The 11,539-nt window shown below is 41.0% G+C and overlaps 1 non-coding gene across 1 annotated transcript; it reads left to right on the top strand.

Moving 5' to 3' along the window:
• Window positions 1-7,591: 7,591 nt before the first annotated feature.
• LOC118940651 lies at window positions 7,592-7,646 on the top strand. Its single transcript, XR_005037238.1, has one exon. It is a non-coding gene; the product is annotated as a U7 small nuclear RNA (small nuclear RNA).
• The last annotated feature ends 3,893 nt before the right edge of the window (window positions 7,647-11,539 follow it).

Raw genomic sequence — 11,539 nt, 5'->3', positions numbered from 1 at the left:
GTGCGTGCGTGCGTGCGTGTGTGTGTGTGTGTGTGTGTGTGCGTGCGTGTGTGTGTGTGTGTTAATTAAGCTTTCAGCTTCAGAAGCAGCGACAACACAGGGGAGCAGCGCTGGAGTCACCTAGGTGGCACTCTGTGGAAAAGGGAGATTTAAACAGCATCTGGAGCTCTGTACTAGGGATTAATATTTTTCAGAGAATCTACCAAATTTCAATACCGGGAATAATTCATATTTATGTGTCCAGGGAAATATCACAAAAATTGGTGGTGTCCATTTAAAGCGTTTAAAACCAAGATATGATCATTATGCCAGGGTTCTCCCCACAAAAGAAGGGCGTTGCACCACCTTATCGGCTTGGCTGCGCCACTATGTAAACATTTCAGAGCAAATTAAATTGAGATTTAGTAATGATAGAGTAACTATATTTGATCGCCAATGATGAAGATGTTGTGAAGTTCCAAACAGTCCGTTCATAAATTCCGAGCGTTATCATGTTCCTCAATTAATTCAGCGCATTTAAGCACTAGGCTATTTCGACACAGAGAGCGCCAATGAGACAGAGAGCGCAGCCCGAATATAGCGTTGTCGAATCACACAAACGTCGTAACGGTAGTCGAATGACTAAAGTCAAATGACCAAAGTTGTTAAACGTGTTAGATAACCTCCTTCAGCAAATTGCAGAACATCTCCTATATTTGTCTAAATCAAGTCGGTGATTATACAGATCGCAGATCAGATCAATAACTGGGAGATGAAGAGTGACAATAGTTTAAATATCAAGGTACCTTAACTGGTACCAACATTTAAAAATATATATATTAATCACACAGTTGGTTGATTACACGTTCTCTACCGAAGCTCTCACATGGGCAGCCAGTAGCCTACGAGACAGGAGAAATGTTACAGAGGTATTTTGGAATGCAGAAATGAGAGGCGTGCTTTGGTAATGCAACCTATACAGAATAAAGTTTGAATGTTCATGTAAAACAGGAGTTAGGATTTGGGGTTTCAGTGGGATTGGGACTGGATAGTAAAATAGCATAGGCTCTAGGACAGAAGATAGCATTTTCCCTCATGCCTCTCTAAATTGTTAAAAGAGACGCAGTCCCAGGTTACCCATGTTAATCCCTACTCTGTACTAAGATCATAGTTTCTCTCTGTCTGACTGTGTTTCTCCCTCCCTCTATCTCCCCTCCTCTCTTTTAGCTCTTTCTTACTACCCCTCTCAGCCTATCTTCAACTGTCCTCATTTGTATTTAACTTAACCTCTCTTACTTTCTCTCTCTCACTTTCTATTTCTCTCCCTCTCTGTTCATTTTTCTTTCTTGAGCTCTCTTTTCTTCCAATCTCACTGTGGGTAAGGTGGAGTACACACAAATAAAGGACCGTGAATCCTTGCCTCCCCTCCTTTCTCTCGCTGTGGTCCCCCACCCTCTTTCCTCTCTATGGGCATGGTCAGCGCTGGGCTGTCAGCCGATTAATGCAACAGTCTATGGGCACCAAGGCTTAGTCATAAACAAAGCCTATTCACTGCCACAGAGATGAGACCAGACCTTCATTTGCAGCAGGGAGAGAATAAATTACCCAGTGGAATGAATCTATCTCTTCCCCATTGATTCATTTTATATTTGAGATGATAAAGCAATCTGTTTAAGAGATGCCCGTTTTCTTTGCTTTTTTTCTTCTCACATACAGATCTTCCTTTATGGATTATAGTCAGAATATTTGGGCCCCCTGTGAGCAATGCAAATTCTTCCCCTTCCCCCAAATCATCCGTAGTCTGGCCTTTTTTATTATCACTGAATCTATAAATCTCTCAGCATTATGAATTGTGCAATAATTCACATCGAACTAGTCAAAGAGAGAATGTAATGTTTCACTGGATAGGATGGAGGGACATGTCTGAGTATGGTTCAAAATGATGTTGTACATGATGAGAGCTGTGGTGAAGAATATATACATTTATCTTTTATGATTGTGTATGCCTACTATTGAGCCATCAAACTCAATGTTGCTCTCAAAATGTATTTTTTATGCTTTGCTATAAAGACATAGTTGAAAAAAGTTACCTGTGCATTTAGTTGTAACATTTAGTATAGTAGCGTCAGATGTATTGTTGAATGATGTTGTATGTACCTAAATGAATTGTCCTCTCACAAGAGCAGTCATTTACATTAGCAAAGGGACAGAGAGGGAACACCTAGTCACATGTATTAGCCGCCAACTTGACTGGATGGGATTCTTTGGAAGAGCAACATTGCCATCTATCATCTAGAAAGGGAATGACATGCTTCATCTGCCTTAAAAACAGGATAGTAATTGAGGATTGGCTATATACTTCACTTCACTGATCTTGCTGAATCAGGTTAGTTACAACTGGGGAAATGGAGAAAAAACCTACAGGAGGGTAACTTTCCAGGAACAGGGTTGGAGATAGCTTCCCCGATAATCAGGCAACTATGAACAGAAAGAGATCTGAACTATGCAGGTTCTGACACCAAGGTCTCTCTGTGCTACCACAGGTAAAATACAAGAGTAGTTCATTTCAGAGTTTGTATCAATCAAAAAATGTCAGGGCTAGTCAGACAGACAGGGGACTACATATTATGACCCTAAACAGGAGATACTGTAACTAGAATGCTCCCTATTTGTCTCTCTGTGCCATCCGGCCTGACGTGCTGTGACACTTATCAAGCACATAACAGTACAACCACTTGGCTACTTGTAGCAGTTCAGACATTTATTCCTATGGTCTGCATTGAGCTGACAAATCTTCTGGTGCTTCCATAAAGTTAAATAATAACAATCCCTTTGCTGCAGGCCATGGTGTTCCACTGGTGCCTACCATGAATCTTATTTAATTTCTTCAGGCAAATATGGTGCCAGTGTAGCACACAGACAGAGTGGCCAGACTCATTGAGATATTATGGAGATAATGTATAACACCTCCGGTGGTGCAAGTAAGTAAACATGTGTCTGACATGGCTGTGTGTTTGTTCAGCTACCACATGCCTCAACAGCCCATCTGGATGTCTCTCTCTCTCTCTCTCTCTCTCTCTCACACATACACACACGCACACACACACGCATGCACGCACACACCCTGAATGACATAAGACTCTGTCACTGATTGGTAGGGATGGTTTCTTTTTTAAACGTAATTTAATGCATAATGTCACAGATCTGGATGCTTCCTGGCCACGCTGTTCTCTGATTAATCCTAATTTCACATTCAGATTGGTTTATTTCAGAAGCGCAGCAGCAAATCATGTCCCTAATTAATCGGAATGATGCATCAATTCAAACTTCCTTCCTCCTTTCCTCTCCAATCTTCTGTGGCTCATGAGAAGTACATGGGGAAATAACAACAATGCCATTTGAGGTGAGGGGCCAGTAAACCCAAATAAGGCGTTTTATTAAACATAAAATAGCAGCTCAGTATCATAATAGCTGTTCAGTATCATTATTGCTATCAATCATGTGTAGGATAATGTTTGAGTGTCTGTGTATCTGTTTGTGTGTGTATCTGTGTGAGTGTAGGGGCATGTCCAAAACACAATCTAATATTCACATTAAGCTGGGGTAGGATTTTAAGGAGCAATTGGCTAACTATACAGGAATAATCAGATAATCTGCTCTCACTTTCACAGTGCCAAACTGTATTGCTCAAACCAACCAAAACCATTTGCTAAATGTAAACACATAGTGATAAAAAAGAAACACTCAACAAAAATGACAAGCTTTTTAGCTTCTCTTCAATTAATCTCTCTCTCTCCACCCTAACATACTCTGACAGCTGGATATAAAATAAACATTTCTATATCAAACACCTACACAAAGGAGAGCTGACCTTTGATCAGATGAGCGTTTGATATTGTGACATGAAATTTACATCCAGGGGCTGGGGACGAACGCCACCGCGAGGGGCTAATGCTTCACCCTGTCAGGGAGCCTCAGAGGTCAGGGGCCTTTTAGGAAATAAAAACACTCTACTCCATGCACAGGGAGCAGCACTGCCACTTAACGGACAGAGAAAAAACACGTTGGGCTGCATTCAATCAAACATGGGTTCTGAGATAATCTGATTTGCCACCTTATGCTGTTGCGCTTCTGGCCACCTTTCGCAACCCAATACAAAATACATGGGCTACAGATATTAAGAAAGAGGGACGCTGTTTGCCTAGCTCGGATGCTTTCTCTGGTGAAATCATAGAGAATGATAGAGGTCTCTAGTGGCAAAAAGGCTGTGTTAGCATGGGCAGCGCCATTGATGGTTTCCACCATTTTAATGTAGTCAACTGGGTGGGACTTCCAACTTCATTGGCTTATCCCTCCTGGTGACTCTGTTGGAGTCGTGTCCAACCAGGTCATCAGGAGGGATCAGCCAATCGTGAAACAGAAAACGTATTATTTCAAAATGGAGACTGCCTCAATAGTGCTGCCTATGCTGTCACAGGTGCTATAATGGCACAGATTCAAAGATGGGTCCTCTATCTATTTCTATGGGTGAAATAAATTCAGCCTCTTGCGAAATAAAAGAAAATTATGAAACCGAGATAGACATAAATGAGAAATCATTTTACAAGTTAAAATAGAGATCTTCAATTACATTTTTTTTGTTTTTGTTTTTTTTACTCCCTTTCTCTCCCCAATTTCATGATTACGATCTTGTCTCATCGCTGAAAGTCCACAACGGGCTCAGGAGAGGCAAAGGTAGAGTCATGCGTCCTACGAAACATGCCCAGAAAAACCATGCTTCTTAACACCGGAAGCTAGCTGCACCAATGTGTCGGAGGAAACACTGTTCAACTGACAACCGTGGTCAGCCTGCAGGTGCCCGGCCTGCCACAAGGAGTCGTAAGAGCGCAATGAGCCAAGTAAAGCCCCTACCTGGCCACGCCCTCCCCTAACCCGGACGACGCTGGGCCAATTGTGCGTGGCCATACGGGACTTCCGGTCACGGCTGGTTGCGATACAGCCTGGGATCAAACCCCAGGCTGCAGTGACGCCACAACACTGTGGTGCAGTGCCTTAGAGCGCTGCGCCCTCTAGATGGTACTTTTAAGTGAATTGACTGTTTTATGCTAATGCCCTTACATAAAATCTTGACTTGGAATGCAAACAACTGTAACTTTTAGAATTGATTTATGATTTATTTAAACAGGGAAATGTACCAAACCTAAACTGAAGCATTTCATGCGTTGAACCATCATAATTATATTTAATAAATCCACCTTGCTTCGATTAAGGTTCAAAATGTTATGGCCACCCTAAACTGGGTCTGTGCCCTACCTTGGCCACTCCATTCAAAATATTCTGGACATGCCACTGCCTTTTAGTTATTGGTTGTTTGGACATTAGAAAGGTTAACTAAGATTAATTGAACCAGCATAGTTGTGATGTCGAGTTTTAGAGGACATATGGCACAATCCATCTGAATGGTGTCTATTGATCTGTGGACGGATCAGTAGAGCTGAGAGCTGCTGAATTATTCAGCCTGGCATGTCCTTTTCATGCCTGCTCGTGTATGAGCCCCAAAATAAACCTGTCACCATGACTGACCATCTTCCATCTCACCATCAGCACATAGCCTCATTAACCACAACCATATGAGGAGAGGAGAGCATGCTGTGTGTCAGCCAATCATTTGATCTCATTTCAGGCAATATCATCATCTTCTGCATCTTTTTTCGTGTGAAATCAATATTTCAGTGATGATTTCAAAGTGGTGCCTGATGTGGCATTACTATTAGAAAGTGTGCCGTAATGTGTTGAAACAGGCTGTTGTATTGATGTCCTTATTTCATGATATTGAATTGATATATTGAGTGTGATATATTAGGAGTATGTAAGGACAGGATAAGTGTTGAGAAGTTCCTCCTTGAGATCAGACTAAGGTCTCAGTGAGTATGTTGGAGTATTATTTATTCTATTCTGCTCGTAGTTTTGGTTCATTGATCGTGTCCAGTTTGTGACTTAATTTCATCAGTCAACCAAGAAACACTGGCCGTTTGTTATGCAGAACCAATAGTGTATTATTTATTCTATTCTGCTAGTAGTTTTGGTTCATTGATCGTGTCTTTCTTTCAAAAGTTCACAGTCACTTCACACATGAAACTTTGCCAACAGCTTTACTGTAAACTTTGACTCAGCCAGTTCTAAAACAAGAACGACATATATTGCTGGATGGCTTATGGCACTTTAATTTAACAGTCTAATAAAGTCACTTGCTCAGCAGAGCAGTACAGCAATCATTCTCCCCAGTTCAGATACTTTCTCATAAATCAAAAGAAGCGAGAGTTCAACTAAGAACCTGTCTCTTCTTTGATTGAGTGTTCTTTATCTATCCCAATAATCCTTCACTGCAATAAAATGGTCCAATGTATCACGTGACCTCATGCCATATTTCCTGAAACATGGATGAGGTAACTGCTGAGTGCGCCACTCCATTTTTGTAAGACTCGGGAGTTCATGGCCCTGATCAATATTTCTGTTCCCTATAATTATCTCACCATTACACTCATTAATTACACTTTCAAGGCTCATTTCCGTTGTTTGCAGCTGCACAATCTGAAAGGGACTCAGAGGGGCTGCTGAGGAGGGGTGGATGAGGAGGAGGGAAAGCCTGATTAATAAGTTGTCTCTCTATCTGAGGAAGGCTGTCACCATCTGGGGGAAAAGGCAGCATCCCGTCATCTGAAAAGCCTGTGAGAGGGAGACAAATGAGGCCTCAGCTCAGTGGCTAGATCGATAAATTCTCCACCCAGGGCCGGCCCTAGGCATAACAGACATAAGTGGCCGCTTAGGGCCCCCGGTCGATAGCTATCTAAACTTGTAGTAATCATGGCAGAATTACCGAAGGGGCATGAAGGACACGTGCCAAGGGGCCCTGACCTCCAGGGAGCCCCATTCATTTTGTTAGTCACTCTCACTCAGATATCATGTTAACATGGCATAAATTATGGCAAAATGTGTAGAATTTCAGGAAATGAGCTGTTAAACTTTTTTTAAATTCTCTCTGCACATGACAAAATTGGTAGAGTTGCAAGAAATTCAGTTGCTCAGAAACATACAGAGATGGTTCAGAAAGCAAGCTCAGTCCAGCACACTGTAGATTTAGCCATATTGAAATGCTGATGTTAAACTGTTCAATAGATAATATCATCCAGACGCTACGTAGATGGTAGACCCACATTACATTGTTTTACTTATATATAAATGTATAGAATTATGTAGTAAACTGTAGTATACTGTAGAATACTATGCTACACACTGTAGTATCCCACAATCGTCTAGTGCTTACTATAGCATTTTGTAGCATACTGTAAGAATACTACTGTATTATCCTGAGAATAACTCTGCATTTAAACACTACAGTAATGTCTGCAAAAACACTACAGTTTTTTAACAATAGCGATACTACAAAAAATAATTTGCATTTACCCCACCCATTCCCAAAAACCCAATTTGTGCCACCCAGGAGTGAGAAACCTATATGTCAAGCATAGACCATATATTATGTTCTCTACAGGTTAGAGAAAAAAGTAGAAGTAACTCTCCATTCAGACGCAGTCCTACCTACAGATTAAGAAAACGTTGCTCTTTTAGTGTTTGTCCAGCAGGTTTTCTCAAGGAGAAAGACCCCACTTCTAAGTCAAAGATAGTCAAATAAAAACATTACTGCAGTAAATACTACAGAAATGTCGGCAAAAACACTACAGTAATTACTATAGTATATACTATAGTTTTTTAACAATAGTAATACAACAGTATTTATACTTTAGTATATACTGCAGTATACTACAGTAAAGTCTGCAAAAACACTACAGTAATTAGTATAGTATATACTATAGTTTTTTAACAATAGTAATACAACAGTATTTATACTTTAGTAAATACTGCAGTATACTACAGTAAAGTCTGCAAAAACACTACAGTAATTAGTATAGTATATACTATAGTTTTTTTTAACAATAGTAATACAACAGTATTTATACTTAGTAAATACTACAGTATACTACAGTAAAAATGGCAAAAACACTACAGTGAATACTATAGTATACAAATATAGTGATACTACAGTATTTATACCATAATATACTATAGTATTTTTTCACGTGGGGAGCCTCACTAATTATGAATCAGAAGTTATTTGACAGGATGCTAAATTTCATTACCAAGCCAACCTCCCCATCTGAACTAGAGGACGAGATGCCAGATTGGCTGAACAACTTCTTTCTGCCCATACAGCTGTCCCCCACCTGCCGTCAATGAGGCACATTCCCACGGTGACAACACCTGGCTCGGGCACAAGAGTGAACTCACTACACTGTACAATACCAGGAGCTGAGATGACATCACACTACAAGCCTGGATGAGAAAGCATGTTTGATGGCTGCCATACGAATGAGAGATTAAGTAAAATGGTCTGACTTGTCTAGTTAAATAAAGGTTAAATAAAAAAAATAAAAAAAATAAAAAACAAGTAAAATAGTCATAAATGATGGGGGAAATGCCTGTCAGAATTAGCTGGGATGAATAATTTGAGGTAAATCCTCTAGGGGGCAGAAGCATGGCATTACTAGCACTAGTTTTGGTGGAGAGCCAATATGTCCACGACAACTGAATAGAAATATGACAGTTGTCTAAGACGTGTTTTACAGTGATAGATGGCTCATTTGCAAGATTTGAATATCTTCTTAACATCCGATACCTTTATTGTCCTCTTCACAATACCACACAAACCCCACATTGACTAGTTCAATGCTTTCCAGAGAAATACACTGAGTGTACAAAACATTGCTCTTTCCACAACATAGACTGACCAGGTGAATCCAGGTGAAAACTATGATCCATTATTGATGTCACTTGTTAAATCCACTTCAATCAGTGTAGATGAAGAAGAGGAGACGGGTTAAAGAAGGATTTTTAAGCCTTGAGACAGGTACGACATGGAATACCTCGTTAGGATGAATTATAAACCTTTAAAACAAACTTGAAGGTCAAACACATTTTTCAAATTAACATTCTTAAGCAACTTGACAAATGTGACATTCTGGGAGAAGTGGTTTGTGAATTTTTGTTGTTTCCATACTATCAAATGTGATAATTTAACATCTAGCATTACACAAGATCTGGACAATGGCTTCCATATGCGCTGATTTGAATGCTTTACACTGTACAATTCTCCTTTGTTATTTCAGTTAGTAGCATTTGGCAACAGCAAAAAGGCACAAAATACCTACGAATTAGAAGTTCTTTGGTAGATTAAGGAAAGATTATGCATTAAACATTGGTAGGCTGTACAGTGTGTTACAATTACTAAGAAACAGTAAAAGAAAATGCATTAGATCCAAGATAATCAGAACAGAAGTGGTCATCTAAGATCTACGCTGAGAATAAAAAACATGAAGAACTCTGCTCTTTCCATGACATAGACTAACCAGGTGAATCCAGGTGAAATGATCCCTTATTGATGTCACTTGTTAAATCCACTTCAATCCGTGTAGACGAAGGGGAGGACAGCTAAAGAAAGATTTCTAAGCCTTAAGAAAATTGAGACATGGGTTTTGTATGTGTGCCATTCAGAGGGTGAATGGGCAAGACGAAAGATTTAAGTGCCTTTGAACGGGGTATAGTAGCAGGTGCCAGGCGCACCGGTTTATGTGTCAAGAACTCCAACGCTGCGGGGTGTTTCACGCTCAACAGTTTCCAGTGTGTATTAAGAATGGTCCACCACTCAAAGAACATCCAGCCAACTTGGCACAACTGTGGTAAGCATTGGAGTCAACATGGGCCAGCATCCCTGTGGAACCCTTTCAACACCTTGTAGAGTCAACATGGGCCAGCATCCCTGTGGAACGCTTTCAAAACCTTGTAGAGTCAACATGGGCCAGCATCCCTGTGGAACGCTTTCAACACCTTGCAGAGTCAACATGGGCCAGCATCCCTGTGGAACGCTTTCAACACCTTGTAGAGTCAACATGAGCCAGCATCCCTGTGGAACGCTTTCAACACCTTGTAGAGTCAACATGGGCCAGCATCCCTGTGGAACCCTTTCAACACCTTGTAGAGTCAACATGGGCCAGCATCCCTGTGGAATGCTTTCAACACCTTGTAGAGTCAACATGGGCCAGCATCCCTGTGGAACGCTTTGAACACCTTGTAGAGTCAACATGGGCCAGCATCCCTGTGGAACACTTTCAACACCTTGTAGAGTCAACATGGGCCAGCATCCCTGTGGAACGCTTTCAACACCTTGTAGAGTCAACATGGGCCAGCATCCCTGTGGAACGCTTTCAACACCTTGTAGAGTCAACATGGGCCAGCATCCCTGTGGAACGCTTTCAACACCTTGTAGAGTCAACATGGGCCAGCATCCCTGTGGAACACTTTCAACACCTTGTAGAGTTAACATGGGCCAGCATCCCTGTGGAACCCTTTCAACACCTTGTTGAGTCAACATGGGCCAGCATCCCTGTGGAACGCTTTCAACACCTTGTAGAGTCAACATGGGCCAGCATCCCTGTGGAACGCTTTCAACACCTTGTAGAGACAACATGGGCAAGCATCCCTGTGGAATGCTTTCAACACCTTGTAGAGTCAACACGGGCCAGCATCCATGTGGAACCCTTTCAACACCTTGTAGAGTCAACATGGGCCAGCATCCCCGTGGAACGCTTTCAACACCTTGTAGAGTCAACATGGGCCAGTCCATGCCCCTACAAACTGAGGCAAAAAGGGGTGCAAGTTCCTTCATTACAGTGAAGTTATGGCACACTGATGCCATCTACTGGTTTTTAGTTTGGAATGATTCTGTCATTATTGTCTACCTCCACTGTGCTATTATAGGATCTACTCAACAATGACTAACATGTGTCCCTCAGTGCAGTCGTGTTTAACATATGACATGGAGTAATTATTTTTAGCATTGGTCTACATGTCTACACTCTTGTCTGTGTAATGGTTTTAGAGAGGGAGTGACAAAGAGAGAGAGAGATAACCCTGCTCAGGGGTAAGTGCTTTTGCATGTTACAAACCAAGTAGGAGGGAGAAGAAGTATGGGTTGCACCCAAACGATTTCTATGTACACTGCATGACTAGTAGGGGGTGCTGTGTTGAAGCCAACATGCTTCCATCTTGGTACTCCCATACCATTGTAGAAAATATTTGCAAAGCTATAGCAATGAATTTATTGATGTCTACATTCATTTTTGCCACATTTATTAAATTAGGCCAACAGATACCTTAATGCATACTTCAAATTGTATTATGTGAGCTAAACATACAAACTAAAAGTCAGAAAAATATATAAAAACATTTTCCTTCATGTATTTCTTTGAGATTACTAAATGCTACTGTGTCCACTACAACAACAAAAATGACTTAAATACATGTTATTTTGTCCTTGAAACATTTAATTGAAATAATATAGAATTCCATTCATCCCTATGGAGGACTGCTCCTACTGGGCAATGCCAATATGGCCTACTGGTGGCTTCAAAGCCTCTTAATGGCCAATACATTTAGTATCGGCAAT

The sequence above is a fragment of the Oncorhynchus mykiss genome, chromosome 17 (genome assembly GCF_013265735.2).
Source record: "Oncorhynchus mykiss isolate Arlee chromosome 17, USDA_OmykA_1.1, whole genome shotgun sequence".
Taxonomy (NCBI): Eukaryota; Metazoa; Chordata; class Actinopteri; order Salmoniformes; family Salmonidae; genus Oncorhynchus; species Oncorhynchus mykiss.
This window is presented reverse-complemented; position numbering and strand designations above follow the sequence as displayed.